At 40.1% G+C, this 20,552-nt stretch overlaps 2 protein-coding genes and 1 pseudogene across 2 annotated transcripts in view; 1 reads left to right on the forward strand and 2 right to left on the reverse strand.

Annotated features, from left to right (window-relative positions):
• The window catches only part of GPRASP3 (G protein-coupled receptor associated sorting protein family member 3), a 109,307-nt gene that overhangs the window by 74,551 nt on the left and 14,204 nt on the right, over positions 1-20,552 (reverse strand). The window lies entirely within an intron of this gene.
• GPRASP1 (G protein-coupled receptor associated sorting protein 1) overlaps positions 1-20,552 on the reverse strand; it is a 58,924-nt gene that overhangs the window by 23,992 nt on the left and 14,380 nt on the right.
• On the forward strand, positions 7,559-9,059 carry LOC129639826 (cAMP-regulated phosphoprotein 19-like; annotated as a pseudogene).

The following is a 20,552-nucleotide window of genomic DNA, read 5'->3' on the forward strand; positions in this document are numbered from 1 at the left end:
CAAAAATAGCACAGACTGGGTGGCTTAATTTATTAATAGAAATTTATTTCTCTCCGGTGCATAGGCTAGAAGGTCAAGATCAAGGTGTTGGCAGGTTTGGTTTCTCTTGAGGCCTCTCCTCTTGGATTTCAGATTATCACCTTCTTGCTGTACCTTAGTGTGGTCTTTCCTCTGTGCACATGCATGTCTGATGTGTCCCTGATAAAATTTACACTTCTTATAAGGACACCAGTCTAATGGACTCGTTTGAAGTTGATCACCTCTTTTAATGCCCTGTCTCCAAATATAATCACATTTTGAGGTACGAGGGGTTAGGAATTCATATTAATTTAGGAAAAGAGGGACAATTTAGCCTATAACAGAGGGTCATCATGATAAACACAAAGTTAAAATGAACCCCTATCATATGTACTGGAAGTCCATCACAGAACAGTTTTCCAAGTTGTTCATTTTGAGGTGAAATTTATAGAATGGTAAAATTTCACAACCCCACTTTGGTAAGGAAACCTGAGGGGTTTATCACTCATCTGTTTTTACCTTATCATAATATGCTCTTGTGTGAATTCATGGATAATGACTGGATGGATGTCTGTCAAAGATATCCATATAACAAAACTCAAATTATGTGAATAGCCTGTTTTACCACAGTATCGACACATTTGTAACTTGTTTTACTGTTTCTGTGACCACTGCCTTTACTGTAAGTGGTATGGTAGACTGAATAAGGCCCTTTCCCTCCAGAGATGTCAGTATCTTGATCCCTGGAACTTGTCAGTATGTTAACTTATATGCTAATAAAAATCAGTTAAGGTTCTTGATATGGGAAGATTATCCTGGATTATGAAGATGGGCAAATGTAAGTACGGGATCCTTAAAAGAGGGAAGCAAGAAGGTCAAACACAGAAGGAAGAGATGGGACAAAGGAATCAAAGTTTGGAATGATACAAGAAAAGGACTATGAATCAAGGAAGGTATGCAGACTCTAGAGGCTGAAAAAAGACAAGGAAATGGACTCACCCTTCACAGCCTTTAGAAGGAACCAGCCTTGCCAATATCTTCACTATATTCAAGCGAGACTAATTTTGAATTTTTGATCTCCATAGTACTAAGATAATAAATCCATGTTGTTTTAAGCAATTATATATGTAGTAATTTTCACAGGACCAATAGGAAACTATTATAAGAAAAGTTGCCTCTGATTTTAAGCAGAAGAGAAATACTAGAATTCTTCTTTAGGGAATTACCTAGGTGAATTGTTGAGAATATTGAAATTAAGCACACTGCAAAGTCTCTATCAAATCTGCCCTAACCCTAGTGCTGAATGCTTTAAGACAACAGCTGAGAAGATCTTTCTGGAGTTTAAGGGGATTACTTAGAATTTAGGGAAGAGTACCAAGGCCTATTCTCAGGCTTAAAGATCTCAAACTTGTTTACTGCTCTGTGAGGAAAGGTGAACTCATAATTATGATTTTGTGATAACAGTGGCAGATAAAAATAAAGCAGGTAGAAAACTCAACATATTATCTACAAGTATATGATTACTAACTAGTATGTTCCCTAATGTCTAATGAATCCTTAAAGGAGTAGCAACATCCCTTCTTTTCCTAAGTCCTGACTGGCCTCTCTATTCTTGGAAAAAGTTATTTGTAATTTTCAAAAAGTTACAGAAAAGCATATATGATATTATCAAAGTCTTTAAAGATGCTGTAACTACCAGTGTCCTGTGAATAACAAACTATAATAGCATTTCCTAAACATTCAGTTCATGGTATCTTTCCCTGAATGTATTAATGATGATAAATTATTTCCAACTAATATATAAATATGGTGGTTGTGGACCTCTGATACACAGAGTGTACCAAAGTGATGAGGTTAAGAAGTCTCCACACTGTGTTTATCACCAGAATCTCAGATTCATATGCATCTTTCACAGTGTAACTTGCTAAAAAAAAAAAAAAAAAAAAGCCTCATAATCAAAATGAACAGAATAGACCAGAAACCATAAAACTCCTAGAGGAAAACATAGGCAGAATAATTGTTATAAATAGTAGTAGCATTTTTTAAAATCTCTCTTCTAAAGGAAAGGACATAAAAGCAAAAATAAACAAATGGGACATAATTAAACATAAAAGATTTTGCCTAGCAAAGGTAACCACTGACATAACAAAAAGGTAACCTACAATGGGAGAAAATATATGTAAATCATATGATCAGTAAGGGGTTAATATCCAATATATGTAAATAGGACATACAACTCAACATCAAAAAAACCAGGCAGAGCAGCGGCCCCAAGATGGCAGAGGAATAGGACAAGGAGAACACTTTCTCCCCCACAAATACATCAAAAGATCATTTGAATGTTGAGCGATCTCCACAAAACAACTTCTGAATGCTGGCAGAGGACACCAGACACCCAGAAAGGCAGCCCAATCTCTTCTAAAGGAGGTAGGACAAAATATAAAAGACATAAACAGAAGACAAAAGATTTATGGACGCAGATCTGTTCTGGGGAGGGAGTCATGAAGGAGAAGTTTCCACACAATAGGAAACCCTCTCACAGGCGTGTCAGTGGGGAGCTTCAGAATCACAGAGGGCAACATTAAAAAAAAACACACACACAGAATATGCACCTAATAATAACTATCAGTGGAGAAGTGGCTCAGATGCTCACATCCACCACCATTGAGTGGGGACTGGATAGGGAGGCCCAGGCTGCATCGTCCTTCCTTAGGGTAAGGACCAGGCTTGAATGCCCTAAGGACAATCTGAGGGAGCTAATGTGACATAGCAACCCAAACCAGGAGATCGCCAGAGAGACCAAAAAAAAAAAAAAAAAAAAGACCTTTCCTGCAAAGACTCTAATGCCCTGTGGTGATGCCTGGCATGCTAACAGAACAAAGGATTGTGCCCCAGTGAATACCAAAGGAGAGCAAGCCGGCTGCCATTTAGGGTCCTCCCTTCCCTGAAGCAGAGAGGCAGGTGTGTGACAGCCAGAATGAGAAGGCAAGGGGCTGCTGCAATCTCAGTCACAGAGTCCGCATCTTCCACCAAACTGTGAGCAGGCTGCCAGTTGCTAATCACATCTTCCTGGGATTGTGGATGGATCACATCTGCCAGGAGTGTCACAGCCTGAGATCAGCTCCCGAGAGGAGACACACAGCACACCTGGGACTGTGCTCTTGGGGCACCAGGGAAACCAAGTGGCCGGGATGGGGGAGGTGCATAAGATGCATGGCCAACCTGGAACAGTGCATTCACCAAGCAACCAGTCGCCTGAACTGTTCAGACCTGGGAAGGGCACAAACGCACAGCCCATCTAGGTCTGTGCCCCTGCAGAGCACCCAAGAACATGAGCAACTCAGACCTGAGAAGTGCATGAACTGCAGGGCCCACGTGGAACAGTGCCATTGCAGAGCACCCTGGAGCCTGAGCAGTGTGGACCTGGGAAGTACACGCTGCCTTGGGCTGTGGCCAACCCAGTGTGGCCCATCCACTGCAAGCACTTCCCACACATGCCAGTGGTATTTGTTTGCAGTGTGCCTCCCTCTCCACAGCACAATTGAACAAGTGAGGATAAATAAAGGGCCACCATCACCCCCTCATGTCAGGGAGGAAATTAGACACTAAAGAGACTTGCAAACAAAGTAAGGCAGAATAAACAAAGAAGGGGGAAGAGCATTCTGGAAGTGACAGGTACAACAGATTAAAACCCTGCAGTTAATGCTGAGACTGCATTTGAGGGGCAACTTTAGACCTTGAGAACAAGTACAAGCTGGAACAAGGGACTTTATGACACTGAACTGACCCCACACTGCCCACAACTCCAGAGAAATTCCTAGATATTCAATTTTTTAAAAATTAAATATTTTAAAAATTAAATACTTTTTAATTTTTTAAAAACTTTAGTTCTTTATTACTCCTTTAACTTTCATTTTATAGCCTAATATTACCTTTAAAAAACCCTATTTTTAAATAAATTCCATACATATTTTATTAACTTTTGTGATCAACTTTTTTGTATTTTTATATTGTATTTTTTGAGAGTCTAACCTGTATTCTAGGTTTTTAGTCTTTGCTTTATGGTATTTGCGATCAATTTTGTACCTTTAAGAATCTAATCTTCAGTATCCATTTCCACTTAGAGATTTGATTACTGGCTTGATTGCTCTCTCCTTTTTGACCCTCCCTTTTCTCCTCCAGGTTACCTCTATTACGGTACACCCTCTTCTCTTCTCTATATAACTCTGTGAATCTCTCTGGGTGTTCCTGGCTGTGGAGAACTGTTTCACCATTAACCTAGTGGTTTTACCTTCTATGCTGTATGGATGGAGAAGTCTTCAGGCTACTGTAAGAGAAGGACCAAAAGCCAGAGGCAGGAGGCTTAATTCTAGAACCTTAGTACATCAGAGAACTCCTGACTCCAGGTAACATTAATAGACAAGAGTTCACCCAAATGTCTCCAAACCTACACTGAAACGAGGCACCACCAAAGAGCCAACAAGACCCAATGCAAGACACACCATGCTAATTTCCAAGCAAAACAGGAACACATCCCTAAACATAAAAAGAGAGTCTGCCCAAAGCCATGCCAAACCTATAGACACCCCCAAACTCATAACTGGACACTTCACTGCACTCGAGAGAGAAGAGATCCGGCTACAGCCACCAGAACACAGAAACAACTTCCCCCAAACAGGATACCTTGACAAGCCACTGGTCCAACCCAACCCAGAGGGAGCAGACTCCACAATCAAGAGGAAGCACGAACTTCCAGCCTGCAGAAAGGGCACCCCAAACACAGTAATCTAAACAAAATGAAAAGGCAGAGAAATATTCAGCAGGTGAAGGAACATGATAAAAACCCACCAAATAAAGCCAAAGAGGAGGAGACAGGGATTCTACCTGAAAGAGAATTCAAAATAATGATAGTAAAGATGATCCAAAATCTTGAAAACAAAATGCAGTTACAGATAAAGACTAGCGACAAGGATTGAGAAGATGCAAGAAATGTTTAACAAGGACCTAGAAGAAATAAAGAAGTCAGTCAATAATGAACAATGCAATAACTGAGATTAAAAGCACTCTGGAGGAAATCAACAGTAGAATAACTGAAGCAAAAGAGAGGACAAGTGGTTGGAAGATAGAATGGTGGAAATAAATGAAGCAGAAAGAAAAAAGAAAAAGAATGAAATTAAATAAGGACAAACTCAGAGACCTCTGGGACAGTGTTAAATACCCCAACATTCAAATCATAAGTGTCCCAGAAGAAGACAAAAAGTAAGGGCATGAAAAAATATTTGAGGAGATAATAGTCAAAAGCTTCCTTAAATGGGGAAGGAAACAGCCACCCAAGTTAAAGAAAACCAGAGTCCCAAACAGGATAAACCCAAGGCAAAACACCCCAAGACACATATTAATCAAGCTATCAAATATTAAAAACAAAGAGCAAATATTAAAAGCAGCCAGGTTAAAGCAACACATAATGCACAAGGGGATCCCCATAAGGATAACAGCTGATAACTGGAGGAAAACTCTCCAGGCCAGGAGTGAATGACAGGACATACTTAAAGTGATGAAAGAGAAATACCTACAATCAAGATTATTCTACCCATCAAGGATTTCGTTCAAATATGATGGAGAAATTAAAAGCTTTACAGACAAGCAAAGGCTGAGAGAATTCAGCACTACCAAACCAGCTCTTCAACAAATGCTAAAGGATCTTCTCTAGACAGGAAACACAGAAAAGGTTTATATAAACAAACCCAAAACAACAAAGTAAATGGTAACAGGATTGTACTTATCAATAATTACCTTAAATGTAAATAGGGTGAATGCTCCAACCAAAAGACAAAGACTGGCTGAATAGATACAAAAACAAAACTGCTATATATGCTGTCTACAAGGGACCCACCTCAAACCTAGAGACATATGCAGACTGAAAGTGAGGGGCTTGAAAAATATGTTTCATGTAAATGGAGACCAAAAGAAAGCAGGAGTAGCAATACTCATATCAGACAAAATAAGACTTTGAAATAAAGACTGTGGTAAGAGACAGAGAAGGACACTACATAATGATCAAAGGATCAATTCAAGAAGAAGATATAACAATTATAAATATATATGTACCCAACATAGGAGCACCTCCATACGTAGGCAAATCCTAACAAGTATAAAAGGAGAAATTAAGAGTAAAACAATAATAGTGGGGGACTTTAATACCCCATTCACACCAATGGATAGATCAACCAAACAGAAAATTAGCAAGGAAACACAAGCTTTAAATGATGCAATGGACCAGTTAGACCTAATCGATATTTACAGGGCATTTCATCCCAAAATAATGGGTTTCACCTTTTTTCTCAAGTGGGCTGCTGTCTATGAGGTCACACGGAGTCGGACACGAATGAAGCAACATAGCAGCAGCAGCAGCACTCAGAACATTCCTCAGCATAGATCACATCTTTGGCCATAAATCTAGCCTTGGTAAATTTTGAAAAACTGAAATCATTTCAAGCATCTTTTCTGATCCCAATATGGTAAGATTAGATGTCAACTGCAGGAAAAAAAACTATAAGAAACACAAACATATGGAGGCTAAAACACACTTCTGAATAACCAACAGATCAAGGAAGAAATCAAAAAGGAAGTCAAAATATGCACAGGAAAAAATAAAAATGAAAACATGACAGCAAAAACCTATGGAATTCAGTAAAGTCAGTGCTAAGAGGGAGGTCCATAGCAATATAAGCCTACCTCAAGAAACAAGAGAAACATCAAATAAACAACCTAACTTTACATCTAAAGCAACTAGAAAAAGAAGAACAAAAGAACCCCAAAGTTACTAGAAGGAAAGAAATCATAAAAACCAGAGCAGAAATAACTGAAAAAAATGAAGGAGATTATACCAAAAATCAACAAAACTAAAAGCTGGTTCTTTAAGAAAATAAATAAAATAGACCGTACCCCAGCCAGACTCATCAAGAAAAGAGAGAAGAACCCAATTGATAAAATTAGAAATGAAAATGGAGAAATCAAAACAGATAAAAAGAAATACAAAAGATCATAAGAGACTACTATAAGCAATTATATGCCAATAAATTGAACACTTGGAAGAAATAGAAAAATTCTTAGAAAAGTATACCCTTCAAAAACTGACCCAGGAAGAAATATAAAATCTTCAGACCCATCACAAGCAAGGAAATCAAAACTGTAATAAAAATCTTCCAACAAACAAAAGCCCAAGACCAGATGGCTTCACAGGTGAATTCTACCAAAAATTTAGAGAAGATCTAACACCTATCCTACCCAAACTCTTCCAGAAATTGCAGAGGAAGGTAAACTCCGCAACTCATTCCATGAGGCCAACATCACCCTAATACCAAAATCAGACAAAGATCTGCAAAAAAAGAAATTTATGGGGAGGGGGGCGGAGGCGGCCAGGGCGGGCGCTCGGGGAGCTGGCGGGAGGCGGGAGGCGGGAGGCGGGTGGGCCTGCGATGGCGCGGTGGTCGGGCGGCCTCGGCCACCCGGTAATCGCTTCTCTTCTCGGCCTCTTGTCCGTAGAGGGAGCAGTATGTCTGCGGAAGTCCCCGAGGCAGCCTCCGCGGAGGAGCAGAAGGAAATGGAAGATAAGTGACTAGTCCAGAGAAAGCTGAAGGAGCAAAATTAAAAGCAAGGTATCCTCATCTGGGACAAAAACCTGGAGGTTCCGATTTTTTAAGGAAACGATTGCAGAAAGGGCAAAAATATTTTGATTCTGGGGATTACAACATGGCTAAAGCAAAAATGAAGAACAAGCAACTTCCTACTGCAACCCCGGATAAGACAGAGGTCACTGGTGACCACATTCCCACTCCACAGGACCTTCCTCAACGGAAACCATCTCTTGTTGCTAGCAAACTGGCTGGCTGATTAAAAAGAGCTGAACTTCATGAATCTTCTAATTCCCATTATTTCTCCTTAATATGTTACTCCTCTGCTTTTTATTTCCTTTTACTCCCTATGTCATTTGAGAGTGATGGCTTTGCAGGTAGCGGTAGTGTGTGCTGCTATTTTAAGGGAATATACATGTGTAGAGTTTTTGATTAGTTTAACAGTGCACTGATGAAAAGAACATGTTAGAGCAACATAAAGTAATCTACTTGAAAATAATTGTATATATTACCTAACTCCTAGCGTAGGGCTGGATCCAACAAGTAACTAACAAGTTTTGCAGTTTTAATGTTGGCTTTCTTTAATTCATCTTAATTATAGCTTTGTATGTTACTCTTATTTAATATAACCTCTACTGTTTGTTTCTTCTGGATTTTCCTTTTGGGTTTTGTAAACAGAAGTTTAAGACCACAAGTTAGAAGAGAGGTCACATATTTCAAACACAAATAAATAGAGCTCCAAAAGATTTGTATCCTGTGCTTGAACGTGAACGGCCTTAAATCTGTTTCAGCTTTAACAACAGAATTTTACTTGGGCAATATTTGCCCATTCTGGTGTAACTTACGTGACTCTATTGCTTAACAGCTGCTGTTGAAGCTAGTATTCTTATTCAGTTCTATAGTGTTCAGAATACCTTTTGTCATTGAAGATGTGAATGAAGTGTGCATGTGCATCGACTGTTGAATTCACTTTTGTGCCATTTTTGTAAATACAATAGTTTTGCACAACCTCTCACAACTGTCTGTGTTACTTTCACATATTAAAGAGTAGAAATGTGCCAACCAGAAGCACAAGAGTTCCTACAAAAAACTCTGTATGTCATTAGAGCTTTTGTATAGTAAGAGTAGTTTATAGTCTTAGGGTTATAGAATACCAAACTGAAATCTTCGCTCAGTCTGCCGTAGACTTAAGCTTTTTAATTTGTTAGCAGTGCCCATGACATTCAGTGGCCTTGTGCAAATATGGTATGTTGCTTAGGCATATCTTTTGTCCTATGCAGAACGTTTCATTTTGACTTTTATGAAAATTACTGTTCATATAATTTATATAAACTTTTTTAATGTAGAAACTTTTTACTTCCACAGTCAATTTAGGGGACACTAGAATAAAATACTTTGCCTCTTGTGGCCCCTCAAAAAAAAAAAAAAAAAGAAATTTATGTGCCAATATCATGAATGAACATAGATCCAAAAACCCTCAACAAAATTCTAGCAAACAGAATCCAACAACATATTATAAAGATCACACATCATGACCAAGTGGGCTTTATCCCAGGGATGCAAGGATTCTTCAATATTCACAAATCAATGTGATATACCAATATTAACAAATTGAAAGATAAAAACCATATGATTATCTCAAAAGATGCACAGAAAGCCTCTGACAAAATTCAACACCCATTTATGATGAAAACTCTCCAGAAAGCAGGCACAGAAGGAACATAACTCAACATAATAAAAGCCATATATGACAAACCCACAGCAAACCTTAACCTCAATGGTGAAAAATTGAAAGCATTTCCTCTAAAATCAGTAACAAGACAAGGGTGCCCACTCTCAACACTATTATTCAACATAGTTTTGGAAGTCCTAGCCACAGCCATCAGAGAAGAAAAAGAAACAAAATGAATCCAGATTGGAAAAGAAGAAGTAAGACTCTCACTGTTTGCAGATGACATCATCCTCTACATAGAAAACCCTAAAGAAACCACCAGTAAGTTACTAGAGCTAATCCTTGAATGTAGTAAAATTACAGGATATAAAATTAATACACAGACATCCCTTGCATTCCTATATACTAACAATGAAAAAACAGAAAGAGAAACTAAGGAAACAATCCCATTCACCACTGCAATGAAAGGACTAAAATATTTTGGAATAAATTTACCTAAAGAAAAAAAAAGACCTTTATATAGAAAACTATAAAAATTGATGAAAGAAATCAAAGATGACACAGATCAATGGAGAAATATACCATATTTGTGGGTTGGAAGAATCAATATAATGAAAATGAGTATACTACCCAAAGCAAATCTATAGATTCAATGCAATCCCTATCAGCTACCAATGGTATTTTTCACAGAACTAGAAAAAATAATTTCACAATTTGTATGGAAACACAAAAAGCCTTGAATAGCCAAAGCAATCTTGAGAAAGAAAAATGGAACTGGAGGAATCAAACGTCTTGACCTCAGACTATACTACAAAGCTACAGTCATCCAGGCAGTATGGTACTGGCACAAAGACAGTAATATAGATCGACAGAACAAAACAAAAAGCCCAGAGATAAATCCACGCACCTATGGATACCATATCTTTGACAAACAAGGCAAAAATATACAATGGAGAAAAGACAATCTCTTTAATAAGTGGTGCTGGAAAACCGGTCAACCACATTGCAAAATAATGAAACTAGAACACTTTCTAACACCATACAAAAAAATAAACTCAAAAAAAAAGGATTAAAGATCTAAATGTAACTATAAAAAACTATAAAACTCTTAGAGGAACTATAAAACTATAGTTTTATAGTTCTTAGAGGAAACTATAAAACTATAGTTTTGTATAAACTATAAAACTCTTAGAGGAAAATATAGGCAGAACGCTCTCTGACATATATCACAGCAAGATCCTCTAGGACCCACCTCCCAGAGTAATGGAAATATTAAAAAAAAAAAATACACAAATGTGACCTAATGAAACTTAAAAGCTTTTGTACAATGAAGGAAACTATAAACAAGGTAAAAAGGTAGCCTTTGTAATGGGAAAATAACAGCAAATGAAACAACTCACAAAGAATTAATCTCCAAAATATACAAGCAGCTCATGCAGCTCAATACCAGAAAAACGAACAACCCAAACAAAATGTGGGGAAAAGAACTAAACAGACATTTCTCCAAAGAAGACATTACAGATGGCTAATAAACTCATGAAAAGATGCTCAACATCACTCATTATTAGAGAAATGCAAATCAAAGGTACAATGAGGTATCACCTCATGCTGGTCAGAACGGCTGCCATCAAAAAGTCTACAAACAATAAATGCTGGAGAGGGTGTGGAGAAAAGGGAACTCTCTTACAGTGTTGGTGGAATGCAAACTAGTACAGCCACTATGGAGAACAGTGTGGAGATTCCTTAAAAAACTGGGAACAGAACTGTCATATGACCCAGCAATCCCACTGCTGGGCATACACACTGAGAACTAAAAGAGACACAAGTACCCCAGTGTTCACTGCATCACTGTTTACAATAGCTAGGACATGGAAGCAACCTAGATGTCCATTTGCAGATGAATGGATAAGAAGTTGTGATACATATACACAATGGAATATTACACAGCTATAAAAAGAATGCATTTGAATCAGTTCTAATGAGGTGGATGAAACTGAAGCCTATTCTACAGAGTGAAGTGTTGGGGGCCAGCGTGAGGCACCCCGCCCGTGGCAAAGGTCATGAGGAAGGAGGCTCGACATACGCAAAGGTGGGATCGAGCCTCAGGAGTCCCCCTGGAAATCCTCAAGCATCTAGCCCCATAACCAGAGCCTGCCTACTTTGCTACTTTGTGCTCTCACCTACACCTCTGACTTTACAGGGGGCTATCCCCCACCACCTCTTTCGGAGAAGGAGTTAACTTAGAGCTCCAGTTAATAAAAACTCCTGGGCGTGACAAGAGTGTTTTAACCTAAAAACTCCTCTGAAGGTTCTCTAGCCTGCCTGACAGGCTTGTCTGGCCACATGTGATTGCTCACAGCCTCCCAACCGTGAGAGGCACAAGATGCTTTAAACCTTCTAAAAATAGGTTCCTTAGAGAAGTTAGAAAATTATTAGTATAAGTATAGTGGGCTGATTAGAAATTGTATTGGTGAAGGGTTTTTCATTTGTTGAGCCAATGTTTACTGCTAAGTCTCCACATCCCCTGCCCTTATACACATTAATGAATATATAGAAGAAGTAAGTATTAACCTTTGATATAAATCACGTTAGACCTTAGGTCAAGTAAATTCTTTCCTTAACTAAAACCCACTACACCCTCACCCTATAGGAATGTAACTTTATTTGAGTGATGTCTGTTTTAAGAACAATCACCCCTGGAGAAATAAGTGTTGACTGACCGCTGTCACAAGGAGAGGGTCATAAATTGTCAGCAGGCCCCCCAGCCAGAAGATGATGTAACACCCCTAAGACCTCTGTATACATTTGTGTGAAGCACCTGACTTTAATAAAAGTCAGGACTGCTGTCCCCGCGTGACTTTTGCATAACATCTCAGTGTATAAAAACAGACTCTGGAAAATACTGGTCTCCCTATGTCGCTCTCTCTCTCAAACTCTGGCTGAGTCTCCATCTGGAGCGCGGAACCCGCCATGCTTACTAATTATGCCTGGGCTTCTAAGATCCGACCGGGGAGGCCTCAGTGTCTCCTCTCCTTCGGGAGAAGGGAAGGACGCCTGCGGCCTACGTAAGTGGTGCAAACTTCTTGTCTTGAAGTTTTATTGGTCTCCCACATAAACCAAGCTACTCAGCCTCTTTTCTCCACTGAATTTTCCTACTGAGCTATCCTCATTCTATTACTCTTTATATCTCTAATTAATATCTAATTGAAGCTATTGTATCCTGATCCTCGCCGACACCGTCCCCGCTTCGAATACCCTGGATTAGCCGGGGCTGGACCCCGGCAGTGAAGTAAGTCAGAAAGAGAAATACCAATGCAGTATATTAATGCATATATATAGAATTTAGAAAGATGGTAATGATGACTTTATTGCAAAGCAGCAAAAGAGACACAGATGTAAAGAACAGACTTTTGGACTGTGTGGGAGAAGGGGAGGGTGGGATGATTTGAGAGAATAGCCTTGAAACATGTATATTACCTTATGTACAATAGAGGACCAGTGCAAGTTTAATGCATGATGCAAGGCACTCAAAGCCGGTGCTCCGGGATAACCCAGAGGGATGGGGTGGGCAGTGAGGTGGAAAGGGGGTTTAGGATGGGGAAACACATGTGCACCTGTGGCTGTTTCATGTTGATGTGTGGCAAAATCCACCACAATATTTTAAGGTAATTATCCTCCAATTAAATAAATTATTTTTTTTTAAAGTCAGACAACTCAGACATCCACGGTGGTCCAGTGGTTAAGACTCGCACTTCTACTGCAGGGCGCACAGGTTTGATCCCTGGTCCTCCTGGTCAGGGAAGTTTTACAAGCCACACAGTGTGGCCAAAAAAATTAAAAAAAAAAAAAAACTTTTTAAATTAAAAAATTTTTATTTAAAAATGTAAAAAATTTATTTTTAATTGGAGGACAATTACTTTACAATGCTGTGTTAGTTTCTGCCATACCCCTCTAGGTTGTCACAGAGCACCAGGTTGAGCTCCCTGTGTTATACAACAGCTTTCCACTAGCCATCTATTTTACATACAGTAATATATGTTTCAAAGCTATTCTCTCAGTTGGTCCCACCCTCTCCTTCCCTTGCAGTGTCTACAAGTTCATTCCCTACATCCACGTCTCTATTCACACCTTGTAAATAGGTTCCCCAGTACCATTTTTCTAGATTCCATATGCTCACTCAGTTGTGTCCAACTCTTTGTGACCCTATGGACTGTAGCCCTCCAGACTCCTCTATCCATGGAATTCTCCAGGCAAGAATACTGGAGTGGGTTGTCATTTCCTTCTCCAGGCCTAGAGTCCATATATATGTATTAATATACAACATGTGTTTTTCTCTTTCTGACTTACTTCTCTCTGTATTACAGGCTCTAGGTTCATCCACCTCACTACAACTGCCTCAAATTCATGGCTTCTTAAGAGAGTCCATGAAGCAGCTAGTAGGATTATGTCCCATTAGTGCCCTCCAAGAGTCCTATATGTTACTCTTTCAGCCTCTTTGTACTCCCAGTCATGCAGCTCACAATGCGGTACTCTGAATGGAATGAGAGAGAAATGGGTCCCTGACATGCTGGGGAAGCCAGACACTCCTTAACACCCTTTCACTAACCCTGCACCCCTGGACCATGCAGGAGAAATCACTGGCCAAGAAAGTGTCTCCTGGAACTGAGGCGTATTAATTGGGGGTGCGGTGGTACAGGTAAAGTAAAAATGTTATTCTTTCCCTCTCCAATGAACCCAAACTCACACACACACACACACACACACACACACACAGTGTGTGTGTGTGTGTGTTTGCTTTCTCCAACAGCATGCTGGACCTTCTCTGCTGAAAACCTTGAATTCCATAACAGCTTTCATGTCAATGGGTGACTATCTCCTCCACAGATGGTTGACAGTGTTCTTCAGGGGCTCCTAGACCATGGATGAAAAGGACTGGGGCCAGAACATGGGCCACTGCAGGGTCTGAAGCCAAGACTGAGATCTGTATGTGTATCACCTAAGACATGAGTGGGTGAGACTCCATCCAGGTCCTGTGATATATAGTGTTGGATCCCACAGCTCTCACAAAGGCACTTTTGTCCGTGTGCTTAGACACTCTAGTTGCATCTGACTGTTTGACCTCATGGTCTATAACCCGCCAGGCTGCTCCGTCCATAGAATTTTCCTGACAAGAATACTGGAGTGGGTTTCCATTTCCTCCTGCAGGGGATCCTCCTGACCCAGGGATTTAACCCATGTCTCCTGCATTGCAGGATTCTTTACCACTGAGTCACCAGGGAAACCCACTCAAGTCTGTAGATAGATGCTAAATTGTTATTACTGAAAGTGAAAGTCACTCAGTCGTGTCTGACTCTATGCGACCCCATGGACTAAACAGTGCATGGAATTCTCCAGGCCAAAATACTGGAGTGGGTAGCCTTTCCTTTCTCCAGGGGATCTTCCCAACCCAGGGATCAAACCCAGGTTTCCTGCATTGCAGGCAGATTCTTTACCAGCTGAGCCACAAGGGAAGCCCGGGTATATATTCAAAGAATGTCTTACTTGTCCATTTTGCCTTTTTGCATTTCTTTTTCTTAGGGATGGTCTTGATCACTGCCTCCTGTACAATGTCACAAACCTCCATCCATAGTTCTTCAGGCACTGCCTTACAAATAGCTGAGAAAAGAAGAGAAGTTAAAAGGAGAAAAGGAAAGATATACCGATCTGAATGCAGAGTTCCAAAGAATAGCAAGGAGAGATAAGAAAGCCTTCCTCAGTGATTAATGCAAAGAAATAGAGGAAAATAATAGAATGGGAAGGACTAGAGATCTCTTCAAGAAAATTAGAGATACAAAGGACACATTTCATGCAAAGCTGGGCACAATAAAAGACAGAAATGGTATGGACCTAACAGAAGCAGAAGATATTAAGAAAGGTGTCAAGAATACGCAGAACTATACAAAAAAGATCTCCATGACCCAGATAACCAGGATGGTGTGATCACTCACCTAGAGCCAGACATCCTGGAATGTGAAGTCAGGTGGGCTTAGGAAGCATTACTACGAACAAAGCTAGTGGAGGTGATAGAATTCCAGCTAAGCTATTTCAAATCCTAAAAGATGATGCTGTAAAAGTGCTGCACTCAATATGCCAGAATATCTGGAAAACTCACCAGTGGCCACAGGACTGGAAAAGGTCAGTTTTTATTCCAATTGCAAAGAAAGGCAATGCCAAAGAATGCTCAAACTATCACACAACTGCACTCATCTCACACCCTAGCAAAGTAATGCTCAAAATTCTCCAAGTGAGGCTTCAAAGTACGTGAACCAAGAACTTCCAGATGTCCAAGCTGAGTTTAGAAAAGGCAGGAGAGAGAGAGAAGTCGCTCAGTCATGTCAGACTCTTTGTGACCCCATGGACTGTAGCCTACCAGGCTCCTCCGTCCATGGGATTTTTTAGGCAAGAGTACTGGAGTGGGTTGCCACTTTCTTCTCCAGGGAATCTTCCCAACCCAGGGATCAAACCCAGGTCTGCATTGCAGGAAGACGACTTACCATCTGAGCCACAAGGGAAACCTCTTAGAAGGCAGAAACCTCTTGGAAAGGCCGAAGAACCAGAGATCAAATTGCCAACATCTGTTGGATCATCAAAAAAGCAAGAGAGTTCCAGAAAAACATCTACTTCTGTTTTACTGACTAGGTCAAAGCCTTTGACTGTGCAGATCATAACAAACTGTGGAAAATTTTTAAAGAGATGGGAATACCAGACCACCTTACCTGCCTCCTGAGAAATCTGTATGCAGGTCAAGAAGCAACAGTTAGAACCAGACATGGAACAGCAGACTGGTTCCAAATTGGGAAACGAGTACGTCACAGCTGTATACTGTCACCCTGCTTATTTAACTGATATGCAGAGTACATCATGAGAAATGCCAGGCTGGATGAAATACAAGCTGGATACAAGACTGCCTGGAGTAATACCAATAACCTCAGATATGCAGATGCCACCACCTTTATGGCAGAAAGCAAAGAGGAACTGAAGAGCCTCTTGATGAAAGTGAAAGAGGAGAGTAAAAAAGCTGGCTTAAAACTCAGCATTCAAAAAACGAAGATCATGGCATCAAGTCCCATCACTTCATGGCAAATAGATGGGGAAACAATGGAAAGATTGACAGACTTTATTTTCTTGAGCTCTAAAATCACTGCAGATGGTGACTGCAGCCATGAAATTAAAAGACGCTTGCTCCTTGGAAGAAAAGCTATCACAAACCTAGACAGCATATTAAAAAGCAGAGACATTACTCTGCTGACAAAAACCCATCTAGTCAAGCTATGGTTTTTCCAGTCGTCATGTATGGATGTGAGAGTTGGACCATAAAGAAGGCTGAGTGCCGAAGAATAGATGCTTTTGTACTGTGGTGTTACAGAAGACTCTTGAGAGTCCCTTGGACTGCAAGGAAATCAAACCAGGCAACTCTAAAGGAAATCAGTCCTGAATATTCATTGGAAGGATTGATGCTGAAGCTGAAGCTCCAATACTTTGGCCACCTGATGTGAAGAACTGACTCATTTGAAAAGACCCTGATGCTGGGTAAGACTGAAGCAGGAGGAGAAGGGGACAACAGAGGATGAGATGGTTGGATCGCATCACCAACTTGATGGACATGAGTTTGAGCAAGCTCCAGGAGTTGGTGATGGACGGGGAAGCCTGGCCTGCTGCAGTCCATGGAGTCTCAAAGAGTCAGACATGACTGAGTGACTGAACAGAACTGAACTGATTTGTGCATGTTGCTAACAACACTTCTAGCAATAAGTTCTTAAATATAGAAAGCATGATCCATGAAAGAAAAACCTGTGATGTAGGACTTTATTAAAATTAAAAACTTTTCCCTGAAAAAAAGTTTTTTAAGATAATGATAAACCAAAGCAGGGACTGGGAATAAATCTCTTTAAAATACATATATAATAAAGGACTGATATCTAAAATATTCAAGAAATTCCTAAAACAATTAAAAAATAAACATCCATTTTAAAAACGGGCAAAAAGTCTGATTAGACACCCATTGTATCTTAATGACTCTAAAGTTGATTTTACAAACTGAGGACAAGAGACCAAATATTATGACAAAAGATGCTCCAATTGCTCTTATCACTCAGGAAATTCCCAGGGTTTTGGGACCTGTGAGCTAGGAACCATGGATGAAGACCAAATATACATGAGAAATAGATTTTGATCATCTTAATAACAAATATATCACAGATCCTTTATAGAAAAACAGTAAAAAATGTTTAAAAATACAGCATATTACTAGAACCTCATTCAATCACTAATAACCATCCAGTCCATTATCAAATCTTATGAAAATGTCTCCCAGTGCAAGGTTACTCAGGTTTGCAGGCTTCTATTCAATCCTGTCAGGTTCCAAAAGCAGAAGTGGTATCAGCAATATATAGGTAAACCATTTCAGGCATTCAGCATAATTGAGCCGAGAGACAAAAGAGATCTTTTGCTCTGGGCCTCTTTTGAGATGCTCATGTAATACAGAATTTCTCTGATTACATAACCAATTTATTCATTTTCTAACCCTCAGTTACTAATATTTTTCATTTTCTTCACTGAAACCCAAACTTTTCCATCTTTGGAAAGGATGTTAGGTTCAGTCACTGTACTAGTATAAATGGTAGGCAGCAATACTAGTCTAGCAAGTCCTACTCCCTCAGTTCACTTTTAGTCAGATAAAGTAAGGCTACACATGAGCACAAGTTACATAGGTGAGCTATCAATAGGCAGTATAGCTGTATTCACTGTTAACCCTAATTTTACTAGATTGGGTGAAGGCATATCCTCCTAATATCCTTAGGAATTCTGACATAAAGGCAAACATTTTCTTGCTTAGGAATCTTCCCTGTTTCAGGCCCTTGTAGTTGCAGCCCTGGTCCTGAAACCATTGTAACAAGTAGTGCAGAAAAGAAGAAGGTGAGGTGATATGGAGAAGAGAGAATACCAGTATTTTCCCCACTCCTTATTCCCTGGATCCACCAGAAAAAAACACAAATCTATCCTGTGGGAACATTCTTTTAGCCCCACTCATATTCAAGTTGAGAATGAGTACATACTTGAAAAGGGACATAAGCCAGCCCTTCATGCCTTTACCCAGCCCCCACCCCCACATTTTAAATAACCAATATTTTAATAGCCCATTTCAATTCTCTATCAAACTATGACTCTAAAGAGGTTATTTTTTTTCTTACCATTGATGGACATCATGTGATGTAAAGTCTATGTTCCTTCATCTAAAGAAGTGATGCTCAACTGTCCAAACTTGTGCAACATCTTTTCTTATAGTACTTTGAGCATTTGCCATCTACCACTGGGTAGGCAAAACCCAGTAAAGAGTCAATATCTAGTCCTGCATTTCTATCAAGACTCATTTGTAGCCCCCAGGGCTACCAGCATTAGTCTGACTATAATTAGTCTGTCAACTATAATCACGGCCTCCCCCTACCCCCAGGGAATCTGCCACATAGCCATCTGCAGTCTGTCTCTTTTGCTGGCATACAGAGCAGTTCTTATCGGCATTGCCTCAGGTGGTGGAAGAGAAATATATCTGGATTCAGCCCATCTTTGCCTTGCTGCCCTTCCCCCATGTCCACTCATTTCATGGACCCAGGTGGCAAACTCAAGGAAGCACACCAAAAGGTCCACTTGGTGGTTCCAATCACCTTCTGAACCTTGGAAGGGGGTTCTTCTGATGAGCATCAATATGTCCTACTTTAATGTACCCCCTTAAATTCCCGGTGATTTCCATGGAGCTGTGCCCTATATGGTCATCCCTTTAATAGTCCAGTTTTCCATTGCCTATCTACCTGACCATATGGCCAGGCCATGGGTTACTGCCCAAGTGTAGGTAAAAACCCAAACATAAGGGATTTTGCCATTTCTCAATTCCAGCACTGCTAGGGAAACGGCATGCAATTCAGCACACCAGGCTGATCTATTTTTGCCTTCTTCAATCAGGAGTGCTGGCCTCCCAAACACTTCTAAAATATTGTCCATTTCCCATGAAACTGGCCATCCACAAGTTGAGCAGCTCTTTGTTGGTCAGTTAAGGGCTCTTTCTATGGCACTGTACACATTACAACAGAATCCAGCAGCACCTCACAGTTTCAGAGTCAGCCCTTAATGAAAAGAGGCCCCCTGCTCTCAGGAGTACCTCATCCTTGCATCACTCATGCAGCTTGTTCTTTTACCAACCATTTTCATTTTACTGTGGAACTCTTCTGGGTACTGCCAGTCCCATTATCCTAGACATTATGGCTATTTCAAGTTTCAAGATCACTTTATGCCCTTCAGTCAGTCATAAGGGTAGCTTCAATTCATCTGATTGCAAGGTAGTAAAATGCCCCTCAAATGGAAATCTTCTAGTCCAAAGTGCCAGTAATTGTCACTGTGAGGTGCTCACAGACTCTTGCTATAAGCCCCAGTCAGGAAGGAAATGGCAACCCACTCCAGGATTCTTGCCTGGGAAATCCTATGGACAGAGGAGCCTGGTGAACTACAGTCCATGGGGTTGCAAAAGTGTCAGACACAACTTATATGCCTCATATAGGGCTATCACACAGCCTACCAACACCTCAGCCTCTATTCTACACTGTTTTGGCTCAGGCAATCTTACTGGTTCCCATTTAGCATGACCAATTAACACTGCTTGAAGGGTGGATTTACCTGCCTTCTGTTTTACACTACTAGGTATGGGAAATATTCATCAGTCAGATACAATGTCCATCCCCATAATACAATCAAGTAAAAAGGGGAAAAAAAGATGCAATCACTTCACATGAAACCTGTTAAAATATATCAGTTCTCCTACAAACGTTTACCTTAACTTCATCAACCCTTACATTCATAATTGTAGCCTCCATTAGGACTTCATCAATGGGTTTTGGTTTTACAATACTATGTAAGGGAAGCGTTCCCCCAGTCAGACATAATTTCCATTCCAACTTTCATAATTTAATTAACCCTTACACTTATATGTTCTCTCAATTTAACTGCAGCCTGAGTCAAGGTTTCATCAATGGATTTTGGTACCAGTTTGTAGACTCCTGTATCAAGGAGTCTTGGAATCTTTTCTCCACCATCTATTTTATCCAAGCTTATGCAAAAGACTTTAGATCCTTAGCAAGAGCCAAGGGACTCTATAAGTCATAAAGTCTTATGTATAAGACATATAAAATGTTATATGTCTT

This window comes from Bubalus kerabau, chromosome X, assembly GCF_029407905.1.
Source record: "Bubalus kerabau isolate K-KA32 ecotype Philippines breed swamp buffalo chromosome X, PCC_UOA_SB_1v2, whole genome shotgun sequence".
NCBI lineage: Eukaryota > Metazoa > Chordata > Mammalia > Artiodactyla > Bovidae > Bubalus > Bubalus kerabau.